Source organism: Elephas maximus, chromosome 18 (genome assembly GCF_024166365.1).
Source record: "Elephas maximus indicus isolate mEleMax1 chromosome 18, mEleMax1 primary haplotype, whole genome shotgun sequence".
NCBI lineage: Eukaryota > Metazoa > Chordata > Mammalia > Proboscidea > Elephantidae > Elephas > Elephas maximus.
In genome coordinates, this window is record NC_064836.1 from 1532997 (window position 1) to 1545976 (window position 12980).

The window sequence follows — 12980 nt, forward strand, 5'->3', positions numbered from 1 at the left end:
AAACCTGTCGAAACTCGTGGACTTTCAGCGAATCCCGTTGAACTGTGTCAAAGAGGGTAGAATAGTATTGAATTGAATGGAATCGAATTGAATTGAATAGATTAGAGTAGTGTAGGTTAGGGTGGGATTCAGTGGGTAAGGCACAGTCCAATTGAATAGAGCAGAACAGAAGAGAATACAAAGAGTAGAATGGAGTAGAGTTGAGCAGAGTAGAAGAGTCAGAGTCGAGTCGTGCAGAATATGGATGAAAAGATCCAATTCAAGCCGAATCGAGTCGAGTGGAGAGGAAATGAGACGAATCGCGATGAATCGAATCGATTAGAATAGATTAGAGTAGGGTAGAACAGAATAGAATAGTGTAGAATGGAGTAGACTGGTGTGGAATGGAGTCGAATGGAGCCAAATCGAGACAAATAAAGTAGAAAAGAGCTGACTAGAGCTCAATAAGTTTTAATCGAGCCTAATTATGCTGAATCGAGCAGAATTGAGGCGAACTGACCCGATTCAAGCCAAAGAGAGCTAAATGGAGCCGATTCAAGCCTAATCACATGGAATCGCGACGAAATGCATTGAATTGAATCGCATAGATTAGAGTAGAGGAGGGTAGGGTAGGAGAGGTTAGACTAGCACAGAACAGAATGCAATAGAAAGCAAAAAATAGAATTAAGTAGAGTAGAGTAGAATAGAATAGAGTCAAATAGAGGTGAATAGACCGAATAGCCGAAAAGAGCCGAACAGAGCTGAGTACACCCGAATCGACCAAATTCGAGAGGAATCGAGACGAATCATGTCGAACCGCATTGAAATGTGTCGAACTGAATCAAATAGATTAGTGTAGGGGCAGGTAAGGTTAGGGTAGGCTACGGTAGAATGGAAGAGAACAGAAAGAATAGAGTGGAGTGGAGAGGAGTAGACTAGAGTCAAATAGAGCCGAATACTGCCGAGCAGAGCCGAATAGAGCAGAAAAGAGCCGAGTAGAACTGAATCGAGTCTAATGGAGCAGAAAGGAGCTGAATCGAGCCGATACGACCCGAATCAGCTCGAATCGCGTTCAAGTGTTTCGAATAGGATCGAACAGATTACAGTAGGGTATTTAAGCAAGGGTAGGGTAGGGTAGAATAGAATGTAGTAGAACAGAATAGAATAGAACAGAACTGAACTGAAAGAATAGAAGAGGGTCGAATAGAGTATCAAAGACTAGAGTAGAATAGAGTCCAATATTGCCAAACAGGGCCAAATAGAGCTAAAATTAGCCGAATCGATAGAAATCAAGACGAATCACGCCGAATCCCTCGGAACGGTGCCGTATCGCGTCGAATCCCGTCGAATTGCATGGAATCCCAACAATTCAAGTCAAATCCAATCCAATCGAGTCGAATTGACTACTACTCTAATAAAACACATTTTTCGTTTAGAGTAGGGTAGAGTACAATACAATACAAGAGAGAATAGAGTAGGATGAAGTAGAATTCTGTAGAATGGAGTTGACTGGAGTCGAATGGAGTTGAAAAGAGATAATAGAGTTGAGTAGAGTCTAATAAAGTCGAGTAGAGGCTATTAGAGCCGAATAGAGCCGAATCGAAGCGATTCGAGACGAATGGGGATGAATGGAGTGGAATGGAGCCGGTTTGAGCCAATCGCATTGAAATGCATGCAACTGAATCCAGCAAAATATATTAGAGTACTTTATGATAGAATAGATTAGACTAGAATTGAACACGGTAGAACGGAATAGAAAGAACACAATAGAATGGAGCAGATAAAAGTAGAGTAGAGCAGAATAATGTAGAGGAGAGTAGAGTAGAATAGAGTCGAATCGAGCCGAATGGAGATGAAACGAGACAAACGGCATGGAATCCCACCGAATCGATTACAGTAAATTAGAGTAGGGTAGAGTAGAATGGTGTGCAATGGAATTGAATGGAGTCGAAAAGAGTGGAAAAGAGCCGAATAGAGCCAAATAGTGCTGAATAGGGCCGAATCGAGCTCATTTGAGCCTAATCAATCCGAATCGAGCCAAATTCAGTGAATCGAGTCTAATGGAGCCGAATCAAGCCGAATCTATGCTATTCGAGCCAAGTGGACACGAATCGAACCGATTCGATCTGAATTGTGTCAAAATTCGTCAAATCAAATTGAATAGATTGGAGTAGGGGACGTTCGGGTATGGTAGGGTAGGGTAGACTAGAGGAGAATAGAATCAAACAGAATAGAATAGAACAAAACAATAGAGAAAGAATACAGAAAAGAGTAGACTAGAGTATAGTAGAAGGGGAATAGAGTAGAATAGAGCCAAATCGAGCTGAATCACTTCAAAATGGGTCGAATCGTATCCAATCAAATGGAGTAGAATAGATTAGAGTTGGGATAGCATAGGGTACAGTACAATAGAGTAGAATAGAACAGAACAGAAGAGAAACCATACAATAGAATAGAAGAGAGTAGACGAGACTAGACTACAGAAGAGCAGACTAGAGTACAATAGAGAAGAGTAGCATAGAGCCGAATAGAGCTGAATATAGCAGGATGGGGATAAAAGGAGATGAATCGCATCAAAGAGATTAGAGTCAATTAGAGTAGGGTAGAGTAGGGTAGGGTAGAGCAGAATAGAGTCGAACTGTGTGGAATGAATAGAAAGGAGTGAAATAGAGACGAATAGAGTAGAAAAGAGTGGAATCGAGCTGAACAGGGACGACAAAGGCTGAACAGAGCCGAATCAAGTGGAAACGAGGATAATCGAGCTGAATCGAGCTAATGGTGCTGAATCGAGCCGAATCGAGCTGCTTCGAGCCTAGTCGCGTCCAATGGCATCGAAATGCTTTGAATCGAATCAAATCAAATAGATTAGAAGGGTTATGGCACGGGAGTTTCTGATAGGGTGGACTAGGGTAGACGAAGGTAGACTAGAGTAGAGTAGACAAGAGAAGGCTAGAGTAGTAGCCTAGACTAGTGACCCAGCCAAGTCAGCTAGGATAGTGGCATAGATCAGTAGCCTAGACAAGTAGCCTTGAATAGTACCCTTGTCTTGACAAGTACCCTGAATGAGGACCCCAAACTAGTACCCTTGCCTTAACTAGTAGCCATAACTAGTGCCCCTGCCTTAATTAGTACGCTGAACTAGTAGCCTTGCCTTAACTAGTGCCCTGCCTTAAGGAGCAGCCCTAAGAGTACCCTCGCCTTAACCAGTAGCCCTAACTAGTAGCCTTGCCTTAACTAGTAAACTGGCCTGAACGAGTAACCCTATCTTGTAAACTTACCTTAACTAGTAGCCTTGCCTGAACCGGTAAACTGCCCTTAACGAGTCACTCGAACTTGTACCCTTACCTTAACATGTACCCCTAACTAGGACCCTTCTCTTGACTAGTAGCCATTTATAGTAACCTTGACTCAAACAGTACCCTCAACAAGTACTTGTGTCTTAACTAGTACCCTTCCCTAGTACCCTGGCATTCACTAGTACCCCTAACTAGTGAATCTTAGCTCAACTAGTAGCCTTATCTAGTGCCCTGGCTTTCACTAGTGGCCTGAACTAATACCCTTGTGTTAATTATTACCCTTGCCATAACTAGGACCCTTAATTAGTGCCCTCATTAAGTACTCCCAGTGACTAGGTGGGGTAGGATAGGGTCGGGTAGCATACGGTGGAACAAAGAAAATAGTATAAAAAGAATAGAATGCCATACTTCAGTGTAGGTTATGGTAGTGTATCATAGGATGAAATAGGGGAAATAGAAAAAGAGAATAGAATACCACAGAATAGAAGAGAAAATAAGAGGATAGATTAGGATAGGGTAGGCTGGGTTAGGGTTCTGCAGAATAGGATAGTGTAGAATGGAGTAGAATGGTGTCGAATGGAGTCGGACAGAGATGACTAGAGTAGAAAAGAGTGGGATAGAGCTGAAGAGCACCGAATAGGGCCAAATAGGGCCGAATCGAGCCGAATCAAGGCAAATTGAGTCGAATCGAGTCAAATCGACCATATTCGAGCTGAAAGTAGCCGAATGGAGCTGAAAAGAGCCAACTAGAGACAAACAAAATGAACCGAGCTAAATCGAGATAAAACACACCTAATCACATCCTACCGCATCGAATTTCGTCGAATTCCATGAAATCCAACCAAAACCTGTCGAAACTCGTGGACTTTCAGCGAATCCCGTTGAACTGTGTCAAAGAGGGTAGAATAGTATTGAATTGAATGGAATTGAATTGAATTGAATAGATTAGAGTAGTGTAGGTTAGGGTGGGATTCAGTGGGTAAGGCACAGTCCAATTGAATAGAGCAGAACAGAAGAGAATACAAAGAGTAGAATGGAGTAGAGTTGAGTAGAGTAGAAGAGTCAGAGTCGAGTCGTGCAGAATATGGATGAAAAGATCCAATTCAAGCCGAATCGAGTCGAGTGGAGAGGAAATGAGACGAATCGCGATGAATCGAATCGATTAGAATAGATTAGAGTAGGGTAGAACAGAATAGAATAGTGTAGAATGGAGTAGACTGGTGTGGAATGGAGTCGAATGGAGCCAAATCGAGACAAATAAAGTAGAAAAGAGCTGACTAGAGCTCAATAAGTTTTAATCGAGCCTAATTATGCTGAATCGAGCAGAATTGAGGCGAACTGACCCGATTCAAGCCAAAGAGAGCTAAATGGAGCCGATTCAAGCCTAATCACATGGAATCGCGACGAAATGCATTGAATTGAATCGCATAGATTAGAGTAGAGGAGGGTAGGGTAGGAGAGGTTAGACTAGCACAGAACAGAATGCAATAGAAAGCAAAAAATAGAATTAAGTAGAGTAGAGTAGAATAGAATAGAGTCAAATAGAGGTGAATAGACCGAATAGCCGAAAAGAGCCGAACAGAGCTGAGTACACCCGAATCGACCAAATTCGAGAGGAATCGAGACGAATCATGTCGAACCGCATTGAAATGTGTCGAACTGAATCAAATAGATTAGTGTAGGGGCAGGTAAGGTTAGGGTAGGCTACGGTAGAATGGAAGAGAACAGAAAGAATAGAGTGGAGTGGAGAGGAGTAGACTAGAGTCAAATAGAGCCGAATACTGCCGAGCAGAGCCGAATAGAGCAGAAAAGAGCCGAGTAGAACTGAATCGAGTCTAATGGAGCAGAAAGGAGCTGAATCGAGCCGATACGACCCGAATCAGCTCGAATCGCGTTCAAGTGTTTCGAATAGGATCGAACAGATTACAGTAGGGTATTTAAGCAAGGGTAGGGTAGGGTAGAATAGAATGTAGTAGAACAGAATAGAATAGAACAGAACTGAACTGAAAGAATAGAAGAGGGTCGAATAGAGTATCAAAGACTAGAGTAGAATAGAGTCCAATATTGCCAAACAGGGCCAAATAGAGCTAAAATTAGCCGAATCGATAGAAATCAAGACGAATCACGCCGAATCCCTCGGAACGGTGCCGTATCGCGTCGAATCCCGTCGAATTGCATGGAATCCCAACAATTCAAGTCAAATCCAATCCAATCGAGTCGAATTGACTACTACTCTAATAAAACACATTTTTCGTTTAGAGTAGGGTAGAGTACAATACAATACAAGAGAGAATAGAGTAGGATGAAGTAGAATTCTGTAGAATGGAGTTGACTGGAGTCGAATGGAGTTGAAAAGAGATAATAGAGTTGAGTAGAGTCTAATAAAGTCGAGTAGAGGCTATTAGAGCCGAATAGAGCCGAATCGAAGCGATTCGAGACGAATGGGGATGAATGGAGTGGAATGGAGCCGGTTTGAGCCAATCGCATTGAAATGCATGCAACTGAATCCAGCAAAATATATTAGAGTACTTTATGATAGAATAGATTAGACTAGAATTGAACACGGTAGAACGGAATAGAAAGAACACAATAGAATGGAGTAGATAAAAGTAGAGTAGAGCAGAATAATGTAGAGGAGAGTAGAGTAGAATAGAGTCGAATCGAGCCGAATGGAGATGAAACGAGACAAACGGCATGGAATCCCACCGAATCGATTACAGTAAATTAGAGTAGGGTAGAGTAGAATGGTGTGCAATGGAATTGAATGGAGTCGAAAAGAGTGGAAAAGAGCCGAATAGAGCCAAATAGTGCTGAATAGGGCCGAATCGAGCTCATTTGAGCCTAATCAATCCGAATCGAGCCAAATTCAGTGAATCGAGTCTAATGGAGCCGAATCAAGCCGAATCTATGCTATTCGAGCCAAGTGGACACGAATCGAACCGATTCGATCTGAATTGTGTCAAAATTCGTCAAATCAAATTGAATAGATTGGAGTAGGGGACGTTCGGGTATGGTAGGGTAGGGTAGACTAGAGGAGAATAGAATCAAACAGAATAGAATAGAACAGAACAATAGAGAAAGAATACAGAAAAGAGTAGACTAGAGTATAGTAGAAGGGGAATAGAGTAGAATAGAGCCAAATCGAGCTGAATCACTTCAAAATGGGTCGAATCGTATCCAATCAAATGGAGTAGAATAGATTAGAGTTGGGATAGCATAGGGTACAGTACAATAGAGTAGAATAGAACAGAACAGAAGAGAAACCATACAATAGAATAGAAGAGAGTAGACGAGACTAGACTACAGAAGAGCAGACTAGAGTACAATAGAGAAGAGTAGCATAGAGCCGAATAGAGCTGAATATAGCAGGATGGGGATAAAAGGAGATGAATCGCATCAAAGAGATTAGAGTCAATTAGAGTAGGGTAGAGTAGGGTAGGGTAGAGCAGAATAGAGTCGAACTGTGTGGAATGAATAGAAAGGAGTGAAATAGAGACGAATAGAGTAGAAAAGAGTGGAATCGAGCTGAACAGGGACGACAAAGGCTGAACAGAGCCGAATCAAGTGGAAACGAGGATAATCGAGCTGAATCGAGCTAATGGTGCTGAATCGAGCCGAATCGAGCTGCTTCGAGCCTAGTCGCGTCCAATGGCATCGAAATGCTTTGAATCGAATCAAATCAAATAGATTAGAAGGGTTATGGCACGGGAGTTTCTGATAGGGTGGACTAGGGTAGACGAAGGTAGACTAGAGTAGAGTAGACAAGAGAAGGCTAGAGTAGTAGCCTAGACTAGTGACCCAGCCAAGTCAGCTAGGATAGTGGCATAGATCAGTAGCCTAGACAAGTAGCCTTGAATAGTACCCTTGTCTTGACAAGTACCCTGAATGAGGACCCCAAACTAGTACCCTTGCCTTAACTAGTAGCCATAACTAGTGCCCCTGCCTTAATTAGTACGCTGAACTAGTAGCCTTGCCTTAACTAGTGCCCTGCCTTAAGGAGCAGCCCTAAGAGTACCCTCGCCTTAACCAGTAGCCCTAACTAGTAGCCTTGCCTTAACTAGTAAACTGGCCTGAACGAGTAACCCTATCTTGTAAACTTACCTTAACTAGTAGCCTTGCCTGAACCGGTAAACTGCCCTTAACGAGTCACTCGAACTTGTACCCTTACCTTAACATGTACCCCTAACTAGGACCCTTCTCTTGACTAGTAGCCATTTATAGTAACCTTGACTCAAACAGTACCCTCAACAAGTACTTGTGTCTTAACTAGTACCCTTCCCTAGTACCCTGGCATTCACTAGTACCCCTAACTAGTGAATCTTAGCTCAACTAGTAGCCTTATCTAGTGCCCTGGCTTTCACTAGTGGCCTGAACTAATACCCTTGTGTTAATTATTACCCTTGCCATAACTAGGACCCTTAATTAGTGCCCTCATTAAGTACTCCCAGTGACTAGGTGGGGTAGGATAGGGTCGGGTAGCATACGGTGGAACAAAGAAAATAGTATAAAAAGAATAGAATGCCATACTTCAGTGTAGGTTATGGTAGTGTATCATAGGATGAAATAGGGGAAATAGAAAAAGAGAATAGAATACCACAGAATAGAAGAGAAAATAAGAGGATAGATTAGGATAGGGTAGGCTGGGTTAGGGTTCTGCAGAATAGGATAGTGTAGAATGGAGTAGAATGGTGTCGAATGGAGTCGGACAGAGATGACTAGAGTAGAAAAGAGTGGGATAGAGCTGAAGAGCACCGAATAGGGCCAAATAGGGCCGAATCGAGCCGAATCAAGGCAAATTGAGTCGAATCGAGTCAAATCGACCATATTCGAGCTGAAAGTAGCCGAATGGAGCTGAAAAGAGCCAACTAGAGACAAACAAAATGAACCGAGCTAAATCGAGATAAAACACACCTAATCACATCCTACCGCATCGAATTTCGTCGAATTCCATGAAATCCAACCAAAACCTGTCGAAACTCGTGGACTTTCAGCGAATCCCGTTGAACTGTGTCAAAGAGGGTAGAATAGTATTGAATTGAATGGAATTGAATTGAATTGAATAGATTAGAGTAGTGTAGGTTAGGGTGGGATTCAGTGGGTAAGGCACAGTCCAATTGAATAGAGCAGAACAGAAGAGAATACAAAGAGTAGAATGGAGTAGAGTTGAGTAGAGTAGAAGAGTCAGAGTCGAGTCGTGCAGAATATGGATGAAAAGATCCAATTCAAGCCGAATCGAGTCGAGTGGAGAGGAAATGAGACGAATCGCGATGAATCGAATCGATTAGAATAGATTAGAGTAGGGTAGAACAGAATAGAATAGTGTAGAATGGAGTAGACTGGTGTGGAATGGAGTCGAATGGAGCCAAATCGAGACAAATAAAGTAGAAAAGAGCTGACTAGAGCTCAATAAGTTTTAATCGAGCCTAATTATGCTGAATCGAGCAGAATTGAGGCGAACTGACCCGATTCAAGCCAAAGAGAGCTAAATGGAGCCGATTCAAGCCTAATCACATGGAATCGCGACGAAATGCATTGAATTGAATCGCATAGATTAGAGTAGAGGAGGGTAGGGTAGGAGAGGTTAGACTAGCACAGAACAGAATGCAATAGAAAGCAAAAAATAGAATTAAGTAGAGTAGAGTAGAATAGAATAGAGTCAAATAGAGGTGAATAGACCGAATAGCCGAAAAGAGCCGAACAGAGCTGAGTACACCCGAATCGACCAAATTCGAGAGGAATCGAGACGAATCATGTCGAACCGCATTGAAATGTGTCGAACTGAATCAAATAGATTAGTGTAGGGGCAGGTAAGGTTAGGGTAGGCTACGGTAGAATGGAAGAGAACAGAAAGAATAGAGTGGAGTGGAGAGGAGTAGACTAGAGTCAAATAGAGCCGAATACTGCCGAGCAGAGCCGAATAGAGCAGAAAAGAGCCGAGTAGAACTGAATCGAGTCTAATGGAGCAGAAAGGAGCTGAATCGAGCCGATACGACCCGAATCAGCTCGAATCGCGTTCAAGTGTTTCGAATAGGATCGAACAGATTACAGTAGGGTATTTAAGCAAGGGTAGGGTAGGGTAGAATAGAATGTAGTAGAACAGAATAGAATAGAACAGAACTGAACTGAAAGAATAGAAGAGGGTCGAATAGAGTATCAAAGACTAGAGTAGAATAGAGTCCAATATTGCCAAACAGGGCCAAATAGAGCTAAAATTAGCCGAATCGATAGAAATCAAGACGAATCACGCCGAATCCCTCGGAACGGTGCCGTATCGCGTCGAATCCCGTCGAATTGCATGGAATCCCAACAATTCAAGTCAAATCCAATCCAATCGAGTCGAATTGACTACTACTCTAATAAAACACATTTTTCGTTTAGAGTAGGGTAGAGTACAATACAATACAAGAGAGAATAGAGTAGGATGAAGTAGAATTCTGTAGAATGGAGTTGACTGGAGTCGAATGGAGTTGAAAAGAGATAATAGAGTTGAGTAGAGTCTAATAAAGTCGAGTAGAGGCTATTAGAGCCGAATAGAGCCGAATCGAAGCGATTCGAGACGAATGGGGATGAATGGAGTGGAATGGAGCCGGTTTGAGCCAATCGCATTGAAATGCATGCAACTGAATCCAGCAAAATATATTAGAGTACTTTATGATAGAATAGATTAGACTAGAATTGAACACGGTAGAACGGAATAGAAAGAACACAATAGAATGGAGTAGATAAAAGTAGAGTAGAGCAGAATAATGTAGAGGAGAGTAGAGTAGAATAGAGTCGAATCGAGCCGAATGGAGATGAAACGAGACAAACGGCATGGAATCCCACCGAATCGATTACAGTAAATTAGAGTAGGGTAGAGTAGAATGGTGTGCAATGGAATTGAATGGAGTCGAAAAGAGTGGAAAAGAGCCGAATAGAGCCAAATAGTGCTGAATAGGGCCGAATCGAGCTCATTTGAGCCTAATCAATCCGAATCGAGCCAAATTCAGTGAATCGAGTCTAATGGAGCCGAATCAAGCCGAATCTATGCTATTCGAGCCAAGTGGACACGAATCGAACCGATTCGATCTGAATTGTGTCAAAATTCGTCAAATCAAATTGAATAGATTGGAGTAGGGGACGTCCGGGTATGGTAGGGTAGGGTAGACTAGAGGAGAATAGAATCAAACAGAATAGAATAGAACAGAACAATAGAGAAAGAATACAGAAAAGAGTAGACTAGAGTATAGTAGAAGGGGAATAGAGTAGAATAGAGCCAAATCGAGCTGAATCACTTCAAAATGGGTCGAATCGTATCCAATCAAATGGAGTAGAATAGATGAGAGTTGGGATAGCATAGGGTACAGTACAATAGAGTAGAATAGAACAGAACAGAAGAGAAACCATACAATAGAATAGAAGAGAGTAGACGAGACTAGACTACAGAAGAGCAGACTAGAGTACAATAGAGAAGAGTAGCATAGAGCCGAATAGAGCTGAATATAGCAGGATGGGGATAAAAGGAGATGAATCGCATCAAAGAGATTAGAGTCAATTAGAGTAGGGTAGAGTAGGGTAGGGTAGAGCAGAATAGAGTCGAACTGTGTGGAATGAATAGAAAGGAGTGAAATAGAGACGAATAGAGTAGAAAAGAGTGGAATCGAGCTGAACAGGGACGACAAAGGCTGAACAGAGCCGAATCAAGTGGAAACGAGGATAATCGAGCTGAATCGAGCTAATGGTGCTGAATCGAGCCGAATCGAGCTGCTTCGAGCCTAGTCGCGTCCAATGGCATCGAAATGCTTTGAATCGAATCAAATCAAATAGATTAGAAGGGTTATGGCACGGGAGTTTCTGATAGGGTGGACTAGGGTAGACGAAGGTAGACTAGAGTAGAGTAGACAAGAGAAGGCTAGAGTAGTAGCCTAGACTAGTGACCCAGCCAAGTCAGCTAGGATAGTGGCATAGATCAGTAGCCTAGACAAGTAGCCTTGAATAGTACCCTTGTCTTGACAAGTACCCTGAATGAGGACCCCAAACTAGTACCCTTGCCTTAACTAGTAGCCATAACTAGTGCCCCTGCCTTAATTAGTACGCTGAACTAGTAGCCTTGCCTTAACTAGTGCCCTGCCTTAAGGAGCAGCCCTAAGAGTACCCTCGCCTTAACCAGTAGCCCTAACTAGTAGCCTTGCCTTAACTAGTAAACTGGCCTGAACGAGTAACCCTATCTTGTAAACTTACCTTAACTAGTAGCCTTGCCTGAACCGGTAAACTGCCCTTAACGAGTCACTCGAACTTGTACCCTTACCTTAACATGTACCCCTAACTAGGACCCTTCTCTTGACTAGTAGCCATTTATAGTAACCTTGACTCAAACAGTACCCTCAACAAGTACTTGTGTCTTAACTAGTACCCTTCCCTAGTACCCTGGCATTCACTAGTACCCCTAACTAGTGAATCTTAGCTCAACTAGTAGCCTTATCTAGTGCCCTGGCTTTCACTAGTGGCCTGAACTAATACCCTTGTGTTAATTATTACCCTTGCCATAACTAGGACCCTTAATTAGTGCCCTCATTAAGTACTCCCAGTGACTAGGTGGGGTAGGATAGGGTCGGGTAGCATACGGTGGAACAAAGAAAATAGTATAAAAAGAATAGAATGCCATACTTCAGTGTAGGTTATGGTAGTGTATCATAGGATGAAATAGGGGAAATAGAAAAAGAGAATAGAATACCACAGAATAGAAGAGAAAATAAGAGGATAGATTAGGATAGGGTAGGCTGGGTTAGGGTTCTGCAGAATAGGATAGTGTAGAATGGAGTAGAATGGTGTCGAATGGAGTCGGACAGAGATGACTAGAGTAGAAAAGAGTGGGATAGAGCTGAAGAGCACCGAATAGGGCCAAATAGGGCCGAATCGAGCCGAATCAAGGCAAATTGAGTCGAATCGAGTCAAATCGACCATATTCGAGCTGAAAGTAGCCGAATGGAGCTGAAAAGAGCCAACTAGAGACAAACAAAATGAACCGAGCTAAATCGAGATAAAACACACCTAATCACATCCTACCGCATCGAATTTCGTCGAATTCCATGAAATCCAACCAAAACCTGTCGAAACTCGTGGACTTTCAGCGAATCCCGTTGAACTGTGTCAAAGAGGGTAGAATAGTATTGAATTGAATGGAATTGAATTGAATTGAATAGATTAGAGTAGTGTAGGTTAGGGTGGGATTCAGTGGGTAAGGCACAGTCCAATTGAATAGAGCAGAACAGAAGAGAATACAAAGAGTAGAATGGAGTAGAGTTGAGTAGAGTAGAAGAGTCAGAGTCGAGTCGTGCAGAATATGGATGAAAAGATCCAATTCAAGCCGAATCGAGTCGAGTGGAGAGGAAATGAGACGAATCGCGATGAATCGAATCGATTAGAATAGATTAGAGTAGGGTAGAACAGAATAGAATAGTGTAGAATGGAGTAGACTGGTGTGGAATGGAGTCGAATGGAGCCAAATCGAGACAAATAAAGTAGAAAAGAGCTGACTAGAGCTCAATAAGTTTTAATCGAGCCTAATTATGCTGAATCGAGCAGAATTGAGGCGAACTGACCCGATTCAAGCCAAAGAGAGCTAAATGGAGCCGATTCAAGCCTAATCACATGGAATCGCGACGAAATGCATTGAATTGAATCGCATAGATTAGAGTAGAGGAGGGTAGGGTAGGAGAGGTTAGA